We start from the raw sequence: 17,132 nt of genomic DNA, 5'->3' as shown, positions 1-17,132 counted from the left end.
TTTAGTCACCATACTTATTTATTTTGTTTTTCAAAATACATTAAAGGAATAGTTGAGATTTTTAAAAAATACGTAACAGAAACATGTTTGGATTCAAAGGACCGAGCAACACTTTTCTGTAAAAGACCCCTGATTCTGTCGTCTTGTGTTGTTGCCCTCAAAAGTTCTATAACAAGTTCAGGTCTTAGAAAAAAAGTAGTTGGGGGGTGCCTGGGTAGCTCAGTTGTTGAGTATCTGCCTTCTGCTCGGGTCATGATCCCGGGGTCCTGGGATCGAGCTCTCTGCTCGTCAGAAAGCCTGCTTTTCCCTCTCCCTCTGCTTGTGTTCCCTCTCTTACTAAGTCTCTCTCTCTCTGTCAAATAAATAAATAAAAATCTAAAAAAAAATTAAAAAATAAAAAAAGGAAGAGGAGGAGGAGAAAAAGAAGTAGTGGGGATACAGGAAGAGTTTTTAGAGATTTATTTTAAACTTTAAAAAAACTGGAATTTAGAAAAGTCTCAAGTTTTGGGGCTTGTGAATAAATCTTGTAGCTGAGCAACCGGAAGACAAAAACTCAGTTTCTGTGTCAGACCCGTCAGAGCTGATGAAGAACACAGGAGAGAGTCTGAAATGTGACCTGAACAAAAGAGAATTTCTCTGTTGTTCAGAGGTTCTATGTATCGATGGTGAAATTTTGCCTTAACTCATTTGGTTGCTGGTTAGTTTATTTAATGACAAGAAAGGAGTTTTAATGTTGTTATTATAGTACACACATTTTCATTCTTAAAACATTTTACTTCAAAGAGGAGCTTTTCAGTGCACTGTGAAGAACATGAAAACCAAGAGCATTAAGTCTCTTGGGGAGATCTGAGTCAACAAGTAACAAATGGATTTCATCATAAGCAAATGTGACCCAGTGAGAGCACAGCAGAAGCTCTGGAAGTGCACACACAAGTCCACCAGCCCGTGAGCACAAGAGGGGTGGAAGGAGCTAGTAAGATTAAAGCAAAAACCGCGAACCTGCGTGGCTCTCCAAGGGTCAAAGAAAATATTTCTTCCTCTGAGCAACAGACAGCAAAACTGATTTGATTTCATGCTTTCGTTGATCACCTCGGGAAAGGGAGTTTGCTTCCCGAAAGTGAATTGCGGGTTCTGATCTAGTATCCAAAGACAATAGAATCAAACACTCAGGTATATGTTATGCTCACTGGATTAGGGACCATTGATAGGGACCATCAAAGGGCCTTTGAGCAGTAGCAAAGCAACTCGTAGCTCGTGGCTGACTCAGAAGTATCCTTAAATGCTGCTTACGCCGTTCACTTTGGCTGTGGCTCACTGTCGGGTTCAGGCCCAGACTCTTCTCTCTGTACAAATCATCAGTTCAGCTCTGCCAGTTCATAAAAGGTCTAGAGCTTGGGTACTTCCCACACAGTTTCTTGTTTCTAGAATTCTTAGTCTCTCTGGAGAAGCAGACATAGACTGGACTAGGATGTGAAGCATGAGACACAGCCTTTCATTCCAGATAAACCTAGGGCATGTTTGATGGGTTGTTTGCAGTTAACATCATTTCCGTACAGTTTACTGTGGTTAATTAATGGGAATTTTAGGAAGATGCCAGATACCATTCTTGTCCTAAAAATGGATTAGCACAGAACACAATTTAAAGCTTTTGTGACCTGATTAATTTCAATATTTATTACACATTCAGAAATAAAACAATCCAAGAATGATTTAATTGGAGAATTCAGACACTGAGTAATAAACATGAGGTACTAATTAACAAGAAAGTGGATGAAAGCTGGGTAGTTGCTCTGAAGATCTGTCTTCTGTTGCTTGTCTATTAATTAGAGTGGGAGAAAGATGAGCCCCAGGAACCGCAAACATTGACGGGATGCCACTCAGCATCGCGCCGTGTGGGTCTCCGCATCCCCAGCATCTCGGGAATGTGGTGCCTGGGCCCCCAGCCGAGAAGTACAAGACTTGCTTCCCACCCTCGGGGAGTTTACCATCAGGTTGGTTAGGCTACCCACAGAGAAAATGGCAAAACGCAACCAGAATACTCTTCCTATAAAAGGCTTTTTCTGCATGAAAAATCACTTTTGATAGATGTGTTAATTAGCTTGACGGTGATACTCATTTCACAGTGTGGACGTGTATCCAGATACCACGCTGTACACACTACATATGCACGATCCTAATACTTGTCAGGTTTACCTCAGTGAAGCTGGGTGGAGGAAAGCTCCGTTCTTAAGTGGTTATAATAAAAGGAAAAACTCAGTTGACAGTAAGATGGCTTACAGGGACAAAATTGCTGAGGTTTTGAATTGCATTTTTCCAGGCAAAGTTGGCCAGAGTAGAAAAAAACACTTCATGCATTTTCCTCATTGCTAATTTTTCTTAAGTATTGAATTTATTGCTCATTCCATTGTAGTCTCTGAATTGTGAGAACATTTTAAAAAATTATTAGAAATGGATATGCAGTATCCACAGAAATGCAAATCTTTGCATTTTTAAAAAAAGGATGTAAGAGTTTCACGTTCTTCTCACCACTTTGGCTTCCATCAGACCCTGCAGGCTTAGATCCCAGGGATGGATGGGGTGAGGATTTAAAAAAAAAAAAAAAAAAGTTATATTTTCTCTAATTTGCATGAAAGATCTTGGAAACTTTGATTATGGCCATTAACTCCGTTCACTGGCCTTTGCATTCCCACCATTGTTTGGGATTAAAAATAAAATCTAGGGGCGCCTGGGTGGCTCAGTGGGTTAAAGCCTTTGGCTTCGGCTCAGGTCATGGTCTCAGGGTCCTGGGATCGAGCCCCACATTGGGCTCTCTGCTTGGCTGGGAGCCTGCTTCCTCCACTCTCCCTGCCTGCCTCTCTGCCTACTTGTGATCTTTGTCTGTCAAATAAATAAATAATATCTTTAAAAAAAAATCTAAAGTGTGTTTTGAGTATGAAAAAGCTTTAGGATTGTAGGATAGCTGGATTGTTCATGGCTGGGGAATCTGGGGCCAGAAGCGGAGCTTCTTCTGGCCTTTCTGTTTACCTAGGAGGTAAACAGTGCTTCTGTTTGCATTAAGCATGGTTTGAGACCTGCAGATTGTCTTTATCTTGATATTCAGAAAACTCAGGGGCATCTGGGTGGCTCAGTCAGTTAGGCATCTGCCTTCCGCTCAGGTCCTCAGGTTGTGACCCCAGGACCCTGGGATTGAGCCCTGCGTCGAGCTCCCTGCTCAGTGGGTAGCCTGCTTCCTCCCTTTGCCTCTGCCCCTCCCCACGACTTGTGCACACACTCTCTCAAATAAATAAATAAAATTTAAAAAGTAATAATAATCACTACTTATAGTGGAGAGAGATGGCCTTCACTTATCTGAGCCCTTTATGAGGATTTTTGAGGTACCTAATTTGACGTTGTATTCTGGTTGCTTTATTTTTCTTTGACAGCCTTGGTTTCATTTGCTAGTATTATATGTTTCTTTATTTAAATTTTTTTCTGCGAGCTTCAGTGAGGCAAGTGTCATTCTTATAGATATCCTAGTTAGCTCTGAGACTTGAGTTTTGTTTGTTGTAGATTTATTTATTTATTTATTTATTTAGAGCATGAGTAGGAGGGGCAGAGGGAGCCAGAGAAAGAATCTCAAGCAGATGCCACCCTGAGCACAAAGCCAACACAGGGCTCGATCCCACCAACATAACATCACGACCTGAGCCTGAACCAGGAGCCAGATGCTTATCTGACTGTGCCACCCAGGTGTATAAACTTGAGTTTTTTTATGGTTAAGAAGTTTTAGACGTCTATTCATTCATTCATTCATTCAAGATTCTTTAAAACAGTGAATGTGTAAAGCCTCATCTTGAGATTGCTCTTAATTGCAGTATGTAATGAAACATCCCGATAACGGTCATTTTTTTCAGTTAAGGAAATAATCTTATAAATCCCCTATTCATCTTGAATAATAAATTATTAAAAGTCAATACAATGAGTTATTGCTTTATTAAGTCAGATCAGACTTATTGAACTTTGGCTTTATTGATCAGTGTATTTGGTATATAGCATTGTGTGAACTTTGAACCAGAAGTAGAAGAAAAGTAATTGAGCTTAAGGTTCAAAAGCAGATAGATAATTTTAAAGAACACAATATATGATAAAATCTGAAAATATTTTAAATTTGTACATAAAATGCTATAGTTTTGTTTTTACTTATGAAAATAAGTAAAATCCTGAAATATACTACCTTTGACCACTAATCTCAGATTACTAGGGATTTTTATGCTAAAATAACTAAATTACAAAGACATGGTCCAGTAAGATGTTCTAGATGTTTTACTAAATTTCCTTTGTGAGTTCTCTCTTTCCTTCTTTATATGTGTGAGGGGTTGGAGTTGGCGGGTGGAATATACGTGTGTGTGTGTCTCTCTCTCTTTCTTCATGTATTAATAATGCGTTCCTTCTTACTGCTGAGAAGTAGTCCATGGTATGGACCATGGTTGTACCATAGCTTGTTCAATTATTTACCTGTTGAAGGACATCTGGTTTGTTTCCATTTTAGGACTCTCACCCAAAAAACCTGCTGTAAACATCTGTTACACAGGTTTTCGTGTAAGCTTATTTTTTGTTTCTCTGGGATAAATGACCAAGAGTATAATTACTAGGTTGTAGGGTTAAATATATGTTTAATTTCTTACGAAGCTGCCAAATTGTTTTCCAGAATGGCTGTACTATTTTCTGTTACCACCAACATGTATTTAAGACGATATTTCTTCACATTCCTGCCAGCATTGGTTTTGTTACTCTTTTTGTTTTAGCTGTTCTGATAGGTGGATAGCAGTATCCCACTATGGTCTTAATTTGTGTTTCCCCAATAGCTGTTGGCCACCCTTTCAGGTGCTTACTTGCCATCCGCACATTCCCTTCAGTAAAATGCACCCCATGTCTTGTTTGTTTTTATATGGCTGAGTTATGAGAGTTGTTTATATACTTTTTTTTTTAAAGATTTTATTTATTTATTTGACAGACAGAGATCACAAGTAGGCAGAGAGGCAGGCAGAGAGAGAGGAGGAAGCAGGCTTCCTGCCGAGCAGAGAGCCCGATGTGGGGCTCAATCCCAGGTCCCCAGGACCACAACCTGAGCCGAAAGCAGAGGCTTTAACCCACTGAGCCACCCAGGCGCCCCTATATACTTTTTTATTTTTGTAAAGTTTTAAAAATTTATTTGAGGAATTTCTGCACCTAATGTGGGGCTCAAATTCACGCAAGATCAGGAGTCGCATGCACGGGGCGCTTGGTGGCCTAATGGGTTAAAGCCTCTGCCTTCAGCTCAGGTCAGGATTCCGGAGTCCTGGGATGGAGTCCTGCCTCGGGCTCTCTGCTCAGCGGGGAGCCTGCTTCCCACCCCACCCTACCTCCACTTCTTGCCTACTTGTGATCTGTCAAATAAATAAATAAAATCTTAAAAAATAAAAAAAACAAAAGTAAAGAGTCGCATGCTCTTCCAACTGAAACCGCCAGGTGCTCCCCTTTATGTGTTTTAAATACAAATCCTCAGTAGCTTGTCTTTTTGTCCTTTGTTGGTTTTCACAGAGCAAAAGTTTTTAATTTTGATGCTGTCCAGCTTCTCATTTTTTTCTTTTTCTTTTATGAATCATGCTTTTGGTGTCCTATGAACTCTTCAATAAGCCCTAGGTATCAGAGATATTCCCTTGTTAGTTTTATACTTTTACATGTAACATATGATTCATGAGTTAACCTTTGTTTAGGATGGAAAGTTTAGATCAAGATTTAGTTTTTTGCCTATGGATATCCAATTGCTCCCAAACTGCTGGTTACAAAGGCTCTTCCCCCACCGAATTGCTTTGGCATTTTTGTCCAAATCAGTTGGCCATACTTGTGTGGTGCTGTTTCCGGATCCTCTGTCCTGTTCCACAGATCTGTGTGTCCACCCGTGTAAATACTACACAGTCTTGATTGCTGGAACTATGAAGCAAGCCTTGAAGTTGGGTAGAATGATTCTTTTCCAACTTCATTCTTTTTCAGAGTTATTTCAGCTCTCCCAGTCTTTCTGTATAAATTTTAGAATAATCTTGCCTATATCCGTAAAAGTACTTACGAAGATTTTGTTATGAACTGTGTTAAATCTATGTGTCAGCTTGGAGAGAATTATTATTTTTCTCAAAAGTCTTCCAATCCATGAACTTAAAAAGTGTGTGATTCAGTGCATTAAGTACATTCACATTGTTGTGCAACCATCACCACCATCTGTCTTCATAACTTTTTTCATGGCCCCATAACTAAACTCTATCTATTAAACAATAGCTCCCATTCTTTTCTCAGCTCACAAGTCTAATTGCCGTCTTTATGAATTTGACTCTTAAGTCCCTCATAGAGGAGTAGCATCATACATTATTTGTCCTTTTGGGTTCATTCATACCTTCAAGGTTCATTCATGTTGTAGCGTTAGAACTTCATTTCTTTTTAAGGTTGAATGATACCCATTGTATGGGGAGACCATATTTTGTTTACCCATTCAACCATTCATGGACACCTGGGTGGTTTCCACCTTGTGGCTGTTTAAATAATGCTGCAATGAACATGGGTATCCTCCAGATATCTCTTTGAAACCCTGCTTTCTATTTTTGGGGGTCTATGTCCAGAAATGGAGTTCTGGATTATATAATAATTCTGATTTTTTTTTGAGGAACGACTGATACTGTTTTTCCCAGAGGGCACACTTCTACATCCCCACCAGCAGTTGTGCAAACATTCCAGTATCTCCACATCCTTGCCAACACTTCCTGTTTTCTGGGTTTTTGACAATGACCATCTTAATGCGTGGGACATGGTATTTTATTGTGGTTTCAATTTGCATTTCCCTAATGACGAGTGATGTTGAGCATCTTCTCATATGATCATTGGCCACCTGTATGTCGTCTTTGGAGAAATGTCTATTCATGTCTTTTGCCTGTTTTTGAATCAACTTATTTGGGTTCTTTTGTTGTTGAGTTTTAGGAGTTCTTTATATCTGGGATATTGGTCCCTTACAAGGTGTGTGATTTACAGTTCATTTGATTGTTGTATGTTGATCTTTTATCCTGTGATTTTGCTGGGCTCATTTACAGTTCTAGGAGGATTGTTTTATAGCACCCTTGAGATTCTCTACAGACACTGTTAAGTCTGTAGGGACAGTGTTTTTTCCTCTTTTCCTATCCGCATGCATTTCAGTTTCTGTTTTCAATTCTGTTCCTATTGCTTTAGCTAGGACTTCCAGCACTATTTTGAGTAAAACTGGAGATGGTACGAGTTCTTGCCTTTTCTTTCTTTCTTTCTCTTTCTTTCTTTCTTTCTTTCTTTCTTTCTTTCAAAGAATTTATTTATTTGACAGAGAGAGATCACAAGTAGGCAGAGAGGCAGGCAGAGGGGGGTGGGGGAAGCAGGCTCCCAGATGAGCAAAAAGCCCAATGGGGGGCTCAATCCCAGGACCCTGAGATCATGACCTGAGCCAAAGGCAGAGGCTTAACCCACTGAGCCACCCAGGCGCTCCACCTTATTTCTAACCTTAGGGGGAAATTGTTCATTCTTTATCAAGTTAAGGAAATCCCTGTGCAATCCTAGTGTTCTGGGAGTTTTTATCATGCCTGGTTATGTGTTGAACCCGTGAGGTGTATTTTCATATCAGTTGATGTGACTATGTAGATGTTTTCTCTAAACTGTTAATATGGGAGGTATATTGATTGTCTTTCAAATACTGACTCAGCCTTGCATCCTGGGAATATGTGCAGCCACTAGATTGGTGTTTGCCAACACCTTGTAAAGGATTTCTGCATCTGTATTCCTAACGGGCAGTGCTTTGCAGTTTTCTTTTGCTCTGATTTAGGTTCCTTCTCATTTATTTTCTGAAAGATTTTGTGAAAGATTTTCATTCTTATTTAAATGTTTGGTAGAATTCTCCATTGAAACCATTGGGGCCTAGAGATTTCTTTTTCAAAATTAATTACAAGCTCCATTTCTTCACTAGCTTTAGGGCTACTTACATTATCTTCCATATTGGGTGAGCTGTGGCAGTTTATGTTTTTTTGAGATTATTGGCAGAAAGTTTCCTTTCTTGCTAGGCTGCCACTTTCCTGGACCTCTGGTTAAAGGGAGGTTTTTCTTACTACTTTTTGTTTGTTTGTTTTGTCTCAGTGCACTGGCTTTTCGGGGTTGCTAGCTTTCCAGTATCCCCTCTGGAAAACCTGAGGCAAAAGGAAAGCCCAGGATGCTCGCCACCTTATTGTGCCTCAGATCTCAGAGTCCCCACTGGGCTGCCTCTTCTTTCATTTCACTGTCTTCTTACGTTTGTTGTATAATGTGCAGGGTTTTCTGTCCTAGGGGACAGGAGGGAGAAGTAGGCAAAGATTATCTTCTGGAAGTGGAAGCCCTCTTGTCTTAATTTAAAAGGAAAAAAAAGTCCCAGAACTATTTTTTTGCTAGTTAGGAATGTATAAACTATTACTGTTATTTTAGCTGTGCATTTCCAGCTATATTGGGAAGAATATTAAACATGCTGCTGGTAGTTAATATGTAGCAAATGAGTAATTGAGAAAATCTGAAGTTAATTTACTACCTGGTAAAAATCAAACCTGATAAAATCTGATCCAAGTTTTGTCAAAGGCTTATTTGTATCACTAATGTTAACTTGCCATTATGAACTTTCAGAGAGATTATAGCAATCAGTTTTAGGTTTAAAAATCCAGAAAAGAAAACTTTCAAAAGCATAAAGCTGAACAGTAACAAAGCACTTACAGAGACGATACCACTGACCCTTACTCCTCACGTTTTTTTGTTTGTTTGTTTTGTTTTTAAAGATTTTATTTATTTATTTGACAGACAGAGATCACAAGTAGGCAGAGAGGCAGAGGGAGAGGGAGAAGCAGGCTCCCCGCTGAGTGGAGAGCCTGATTCGGGGCTCGATCCTAGGAGCCTGGGATCATGACCTGAACTGAATGCAGAGGCTTAACCCACTGAGCCACTCAGGTGCCCCTCCTCATATTTTGATGGCCTGTAAACTCATTCTTAAGGAAATATCAATGTCTCTTTTTCTCTCATCTATGTTAATATATTGGTTTTTTTAGTCTTCACTGAGTCACTTTATCAAGTTACAGATAAAATTAAATGGAAGTCTGCTGACTTCTAACACAAAACTAGTGGATCAAAACATAATTCTATCAGATATGAAAAGACAAGTGGGGTTATCTTGTACATTCTTATTTGCACCATTCAGGCACCCCTGAGGTCCACCTTCTCCACTCTGAAGCTTTAATGGGAGCAGAAATGAAAAATGGCCACATGAAGATGGTAGCATAGGAATTCCCCGCTGTAGCCTTGGTTTATGGTTTGGGGGTTGGATTTTTTTAGCGGGGGAGGTTGCCAGTTCTCTGTCCTAGAGCACTATTTTTAAAGCCAATTGCAAGAAATTGTTAACATACCCTTAGATTCACGCACTGGTGTGTTTTAAAGATCTCCTCTTTGTCTGACTGCATGATGGGGTATTGCTGTACCGTTCTCTCTGGGCCCCACAGTGTATGCTGAGCATCAGAGTTCCCTAAAACCTCGCACGGGACTCGAAGATGCCATCAAAATGGAGAGGCAGCACAGTAGAATTTAGCTCACTGTCTGTAATACCTGGTTTCTTTGGAAGCCTGGCAGCACTTTCTTCTGCCTCTGGGACCATTCATTCACACGGAAGTTTAGATGAGCCCTCAGGGGCGACTTCGCACGGAGGCAGGTCCTGGCCTGGGACCAGCACTGCCGTGGGGGGACCCTGTCCTGTGTGCAGCCCCCGTCAGCTGACTCTGAAGCTCCCTCCCATGTCCAGGAGTTCTGCAGGCAGGCATTCCCCACACCCAGCTCTGGCCCACAGCTTTACACGGTTAAAGCCACGCAGACATGAGCATTGTCTTTAAACAGAGGCTTCGTGACCGAAGTGGGCATTCTCATTGGTGCTGAGAAGAGTGGCACTGCCTTTACTGAGATCAGCTGTGGCAGTCGTGCTGCCGCTCTGAGCGCGCATCCTGGGCTGGATGCTTCGTGTGTATTTATTCACCAGCACTTGAGCTCTGGATGGCTGCTTTTGGTTTAAGAATTTTTTTTTTTAACCAGAAACATGATTGGGTGATACGCTTGTGATTATTAAACATAGGATGCGGAAAGTGAAAATCCCACAACGCATCCCAGCGCAAGGGAGCTGCCCACACACACCCACATGCCTGGCTCTGCAGAGGTAAGCACTGCTGAAGTTTGGTGGGAAGGCCTTGGGTTCTTTTCTGTGCTTATGTTTTTTAATTCCAATTTTTAATTATATCATTTGTTTAACATACAATTTATACATATAAATTAAATCATTCTAAAAATATCCTGTGGCTTGTTTTTTACATTAACATTAGGTTATCTTGAAAAATCTTTACTATTGTGTAATAGACTTCCTCATTCTTTTTAAAAATAAACTTTTTGGGCGCCTGGGTGGCTCAGTGGGTTAGGCCGCTGCCTTCAGCTCAGGTCATGATCTCAGGGTCCTGGGATCGAGTCCCGCATCGGGCTCTCTGCTCAGCAGGGAGCCTGCTTCCCTCCCTCTCTCTGCCTGTCTCTATGCCTACTTGTGATCTCTCTCTGTCAAATAAATAAATAAAATCTTTTTTTTTTTTTTTTTAAAGATTTTATTTATTTATTTGACAGAGAGAAATCACAAGTAGTCGGAGAGGCAGGCAGAGAGAGAGAGGGAAGCAGGCTCCCTGCTGAGCAGAGAGCCCGATGCGGGACTCGATCCCAGGACCCTGAGATCATGACCTGAGCTGAAGGCAGCGGCCTAACCCACTGAGCCACCCAGGCGCCCAATAAATAAAATCTTTGAAAAAAAATAAAAATAAACTTTTTTAGAAGAGTTGTAACTTTACAGAAAAATTGCAGAGATAATGTAGAGCCTTCTCCCATACCCCATACTCAGTTTCTCCTCTTGTCAGTATCTTACATTTTTCTCATTCTTTTTTTTTTTAAATAGACTTTTCTGGAGCAGTTTTTGGTATACAGAAAAATTGAGCAGAAAGTACAGAGAATTTCCATCTGCCTTCCAACTCCCACCTCCCATTTGCCATATTATTAACATCTTACATTATGGGATACTTTGGATACAATTGATAAGCCAGTATTGATCCATTATGATCAACTGAAGTCCACAGTTTACATTAGGGTTTACTTGTTGTGTTGTATGTTGTATGAGTTTTGACATATAGTGACATGTGTCCTATAGAGTGGTCTCATTGCCCTAAATACCCTCTGTGTTCTGCTCATTCATCCCTCTTCCCTGCCATAAACCCCTGGCAACCACTCCTGTTTATCCTGCCTCCACACTTTCACCCTTTCCGGAATGTCATAGACTTGGAACCCTACGGTAGCACATAGCTTTGTCAGATTGGCTTCTTACACGGAGTCGTAGGCATTTTAAGTTCCTCCGTGTCTTTTCACGGCCTGAAAATTCATTTCTTTTCATCACTGAATGATAGTACTACAGTTTCTTTTTCTTCATTCACTCACTGCAGAACATTTCTCTTGCTTCCCTATTTCGGCAGTTACAAGTAAAGCTGCTTTAAACATCTGTTTGCAGGTTTTTGTGTGGACAGAAGTTTTTAGCTCCTTGGGGCTCCAGGCGGGCTCAGGTGATAGACCATGGGACTCTTGGTCTTGGCATTGTAAGTTTGAGCCCCACATTGGGTGCAGAAATTATTTAAAAAAAAAAAATCTTAAAAAAAAAAACTGAAGGGGCCCCTGGGTGGCTCAGTGGGTTAAAGCCTCTGCCTTCGGCTCAGGTCATGATCCCAGAGTCCTGGAATTGAGCCCTGCTTCGGGCTTTCTGCTCGGCAGAGAGCCTGCTTCCCTTCCTCTCTCTCTGCCTACTTGTGATCTCTGTCTGTCAAATAAATAAATAAATAATCTTTAAAACAAAACGAACACTGAAGAAAAAAAAGTTTTCAGCTCCTTTGGGGAAATACTGAGAAGCATATTTATTGAACCATATGGTATAAGTGTGATTACCTGTACTTTCTTAAAGGCTATAGACAGTCATATGTATTATTGGTAATTACCCTCATTAATGGACATTTAAGTTTTACGTATTTTGCTATTACAAATAATGCCACAACATACTCTTTTTTTTTAAATTAATTTATTTTCAGCATAACAGTATCCATTATTTTTTCACCACACCCAGTGCTCCATGCAATCCGTGCCCTCTATAATACCCACCACATGGTACCCCAACCTCCCACCCCCCCGCCACTTCAGACCCCTCAGATTGTTTTTCAGAGTCCACAGTCTCTCATGGTTCACCTCCCCTTCCAATTTACCCCAACTCCCTTCTCCTCTCTAACTCCCCTTGTCCTCCATGCTTTTTGTTATGCTCCACAAATAAGTGAAACCATATGATAATTGACTCTCTTTGCTTGACTTATTTCACTCAGCATAATCTCTTCCAGTCCCGTCCATGGCCACTACATACTCTTAAATATACATCTTTTTGCACACATACTAATATTTCTGCAGGACACAGTCCTAAAAGAATTGCTCTAAGACCATGTGAGTTTGCCTGGCAAAAGACAAGTCGTAGACCACAGCCTCCTAACCTCAGCTGCATGTAGTGTTACTGTGTCTTCCTGAGGCTCAAGAGCAGAATTTCAGCTCTAACCTGAGGATTTGGAGGTCGGAGTAATGATGGTAACTGAATCCATGCACGTGGGTGAAGTTTCCTAGGAAGAAAGTGTAGCGGGGCAGAGGGGATGACCTAGAACAGAACACTGTCTGCCTCCCAGCGTCTGACGGTCTGCTGAAGAACTGGCCTGGTGGAAAGAGAAGACCCGGGACGAGTGTTGTCAGAAAGGCTGGAGCGGATTTCAGGGAAGAGGACGTACTCCTCTGAGTTTACACTCTGCTGAGGGAGATGAAAGCTGAAATGTGTTCATTATATTCAAGAGCAGGGAGACCTTTGACCTTAGTGAGCAGAGTGGACTTGACGGAGCAAGACACGCATGGCAATAGATTGTTCAGTGAGTGGGAGGCGAGGAAATGGCCACTAAGTAAATATCCTTTAAAGAGGGAGAGAAAAGTGGAATGAACTAGCTGGAGGGTAAACGGAGACTACAGAGTTTTGTCTGTTTCTGTCGGAAAGCAGTCTTAAGCTTTTGTGAAAGGGAGTAGAAAGGAACTAGTGAAAAAAAAAAAAAAAGGATTGCAGGAGATGTTGTAATTACAGCGATGGTATGCAGATCGGGTGGAGGCCAAGCATGGGGAAGAGGACGCATTTCCAGATCGAGACCTTTGGCAAAGAAAAGTGAATTTGTATTTGCTCTAAAGGCAAAAATACTCTAATTTTGAATTGAATTTTATGCCCCTGGAAGTTCTCAAAAGTTTTGCTCTGTTTGAAGGTACTTTTGGCAGTTTGTAGCTCAATTCCAAATCCCTTGGATGGAATCAGAATTAACCCAATGCCAGGATCATTTGTTGGAAATAAGCGTTGCGGCTAGTTTTCATTGTAAATGGTTTTATTACTCAGTGGGGTCACATACCAGTGACGTTACCGATGAGATTACCTGTATCATGGTAATAACTTTCATGAATTGTCAAATACCAAATTTCAAGCTATTGATTAAAAAAACACTAATTTGTCCAACCAACTAAACATCATAGATCATAAAATGAACTAATTCAGTGTCTTTGATAATCAGAATACCAGCTCTCCATGTATCGACTCACATTAAAAGCAGTATTATCCTTTCTTTTGCCTTTTTTCAGATCTAATAAATATTAAGATTTTTATTCTTAGTCTTGATAGCTGAATTTCCAGATCTCTGACATGGTGGAAGAAACAGAAGCTGAAAATACCTCGAGGCTGTAGTGATGGGAATATGTCAGAACAAAATTCAAAAATTAGAAAGAAAATTACAGATGTAATGCTGGGATTTCAGAATCCACAAATGCAATATGATGAGAAGCTGAAGAAAACAGTTTAGCATCTGTTAATTTTTTATTTTGAAATTTCATATTTTCAGAGAAATTATAAAACTAATCCAGAGAACCTGTCCACACCCTTCATCCGGATTCCCCACTTGTAAATACTGGCCTTCTTACTCCCCTTCCTTTATTCTGTATTGTTTTCTGAACCATTTGAGAATAAGTTGCAGATATATTGCTCCATCATCCGTAAGTATTTCAGTGTGTATTGTCTGAAAACAAGGATATTTTCCTACATAACCAGCCATCCAGACCAGGAAAGTAGCAAGCAGTGTTACATTACCACCATCTAATCCATACACCCTGCTCCGATTTCCCAGATTTTCCTAGTAATGTCCTTTATGACACAAAAATGCATGCACACACATGCAAACCTACTCTCCGTTTTCCTTCTTCTTCTTCTTTTTTTTTTTAATCCAGGGTGCAAGACAGGATTGTGTGCTGCTTTATTGTCATGTCTCTTCAGTCTCTTTTCGGAACTGGGAACAGTTTTTAGTATATACCCCTGTCTTTTGTTACCTTGACATTTTCAAAGGTACATTCCAGTCACTTTATAGAACATTCCTCAGTTCTGTTCATCAGATGTTTCCTCATAATGAGATGTAGGTTACATGGTTTTGGCAAGAATACCCTAGAACGGGCGCTGTGTTCTTACTGCGTCATGTGAGGGAGTGGGAAATGCACGCTGTCCATCCAGCTCACTGCTGGGCATGGGAATTTATATCACATGGAAAAGTAATAGGTGCCAAGATCCACTCTAAAATCAGTAAGTATTTTGCGTATGTTAATTACTGATAAATATCTTATTGGGAGATACTTTGAGACAGTGTAAATATCCTGTTCTATCACTAGTTTTTACATCTACTAACGATGCTTCTTTTTTTTTTTTTTTTTTTTTTTTTTAAAGATTTTATTTATTTATTTGACAGAGAGAGATCACAGTAGGAGAGAGGAAGGGAAGCATGCCCCCTGCTGAGCAGAGAGCCTGATGTGGGACTCGATCCCAGGACCCTGAGATCACGACCCGAGCCGAAGGCAGCGGCTTAACCCACTGAGCCACCCAGGCGCCCTAACGATGCTTCTTTATTGAATCATTTATTACTGAGATAGCTGCTGAATGAGGATTTTCTGATTCCTTCATTCCTTCTACTTCCCTTGATTGGTATTCTGCTGGAAGAGAGAGCATCCCTTCTCGTTGTTCATTTATATCCGTGTGGAATCCTAGAATCCTAGCGTTTTAGTCAATGTATTATAATCCATTGCTCTCGTTACTTATCGTGAATGCTCACATTTTCTCAGATTTGGCCAGTGGGAACCTTTTCAAGGTGACTCCTGTGTTCTTTTGATATCTCCCCATCCTTGTTTGAGCATTTAATTACTTTGTGGCCCCAGATATTCCAGGCTCATCTTGTACATCACCTGATCCAGCTCCGCATTCAGGCCTTTCTTTGAGGAGCTCTTATTTTTGTCATGGAGAGTATATTTGGAAAACCAGATCTGGACAGTAAGTGTGCTCATCACTCCAGGGCTTTCTTTGCTTCCAAGTCCTCTTAGCAGACAGATCTAGAACAGAATGGTGTGTGTGTGTGTGCATGCACAGGTGTGCACACATACACACTTCTATTTTTACAGCTGCTTGTCTATAAAATGTATAAGAACCATGAGTTTTCACCAGTAGCTCCAGTTCTAATCCAACACAGTAGAATTTGTTCTAGTCTTCTCTCTCTCTCTCTCTTCCTTCTCTGACAGAGCAACCTGACTCCCATTTTTCTCAATATATGTATTTATATAACTGGTTCCCTGGCATGTTACTAATCACGTGACCACACAGGTCAGAGGTGGCCCAGTCCTGCTGGCTCTGAACTTGCCAGACCACCTCTTTGGCTGCAGACCCAGCCCCTGCACGCAACAGCAGCCATGCAGACCAGCTTCCCCTTTGTCTTGGAGAAATTCTGTAATGGCATGTTTTGTGTGTTTTACTGGACATTTCTTTCATTATATTGTCATCAGTTTTTAAATGTAGCCTTTCTTAGGTTAAACACTGATGGTGAAATAGGAAGTATTTAAGAGTATTCAAGGGTTGGGGCATCTGGGTGGCTCAGTCATTAAGCGTCTGCCTTCAGCTCAGGGCATGATTCCAGGATCTTGGGATTGAGCCCCACATTAGGCTCCCTGGTTGGCGGGAAGCCTACTTTTCCCTCTCCAACTCCTCCTGCTTGTGTTCCCTCTCTCACTGTCTCTCACTGTCAAATAAATAAATAAAATCTTAAAAAAAAAAATTGGGGCTCCTGGGTGGCTCAGTGGGTTAAAGCCTCTGCCTTCGGCTCGGGTCATGATCCCAAGGTCCTGGGATCGAGCCCCGCATCGGCTTCTCTGCTCAGCGGGGAGCCTGCTTCCTCCTCTCTCTCTCTCTTCCTGCCTCTCTGCCTACTTATGATGCCCGTCAAGTAAATAAATAAATAAATAAATAAATATATATTTTTTTAAAAGTGACTGGCAATATCATTCCTTATGGATGATGAAGATTTGTAATTCTCCCTGATTGCTTTTGGATTCTCAAAGCAATTTTTGGAGGCTCCCACCATCTGTGCTTGAAGAATTAGCTGACTGACCCGAGTTCATTTCTGACACAGGTACTGCGTGTTCCCTTGCTGAGCCCTGTGCTCCCCAGACTGCACATTCCTTTGACACATTCTCCCCACCCTCCTCCACAGTGATCAGAACATTTGTTAATACCTCCTCTCACTCGAGAATATTCTAAATCATATTTGGTTTTGAACTTTCCAGAGTTGCATTTGGTTTCAAAGTTGAGTTCAATCATGTCTCTCTTCACAATTTCACATTCATTCTGTCACAACTTCCCCCAACTGTGTTTAGCTTCATTCATGTTGCCAGGTCCGCCACCTGAGCCACCTTCTTCACAAGAAACATTAAGTATGTAACTTCTCTTCATCTTTATGTAATAATGCAGTGGCAATAAATAATGAAGTTAGGAAAATAGACTGTTTCATCATTTTCAGGAAAGCATAGATGTTATAAGAATAATGAATAAGTCAAATCCCCATAAGAAGAAGTGAAGCCTTGATCTCTAGATTCTTTTCCTTGGAAAATACCTGTGATGC

The 17,132-nt window shown here is 40.8% G+C and overlaps 1 protein-coding gene across 9 annotated transcripts in view; it reads left to right on the top strand.

Moving 5' to 3' along the window:
- ATE1 (arginyltransferase 1) overlaps positions 1 to 17,132 on the top strand; it is a 166,142-nt gene that overhangs the window by 139,925 nt on the left and 9,085 nt on the right. The window contains exon 12 of one of the 9 annotated variants that reach the window (XR_009404025.1): positions 10,114 to 10,234. The exons of the other annotated variants lie outside the window; for them this stretch is intronic. The gene's annotated coding sequence lies outside the window, so the exon portion shown is untranslated. The remainder of the gene's footprint in view (positions 1 to 10,113; positions 10,235 to 17,132) is intronic. 9 annotated transcript variants of the gene reach the window in all.

The sequence above is a fragment of the Mustela nigripes genome, chromosome 4 (genome assembly GCF_022355385.1).
Source record: "Mustela nigripes isolate SB6536 chromosome 4, MUSNIG.SB6536, whole genome shotgun sequence".
In the NCBI taxonomy this organism is placed as follows: Eukaryota; Metazoa; Chordata; class Mammalia; order Carnivora; family Mustelidae; genus Mustela; species Mustela nigripes.
Note: the sequence above shows the minus strand (reverse complement) of the source record. Positions and strands in the feature narration are given on the sequence as shown.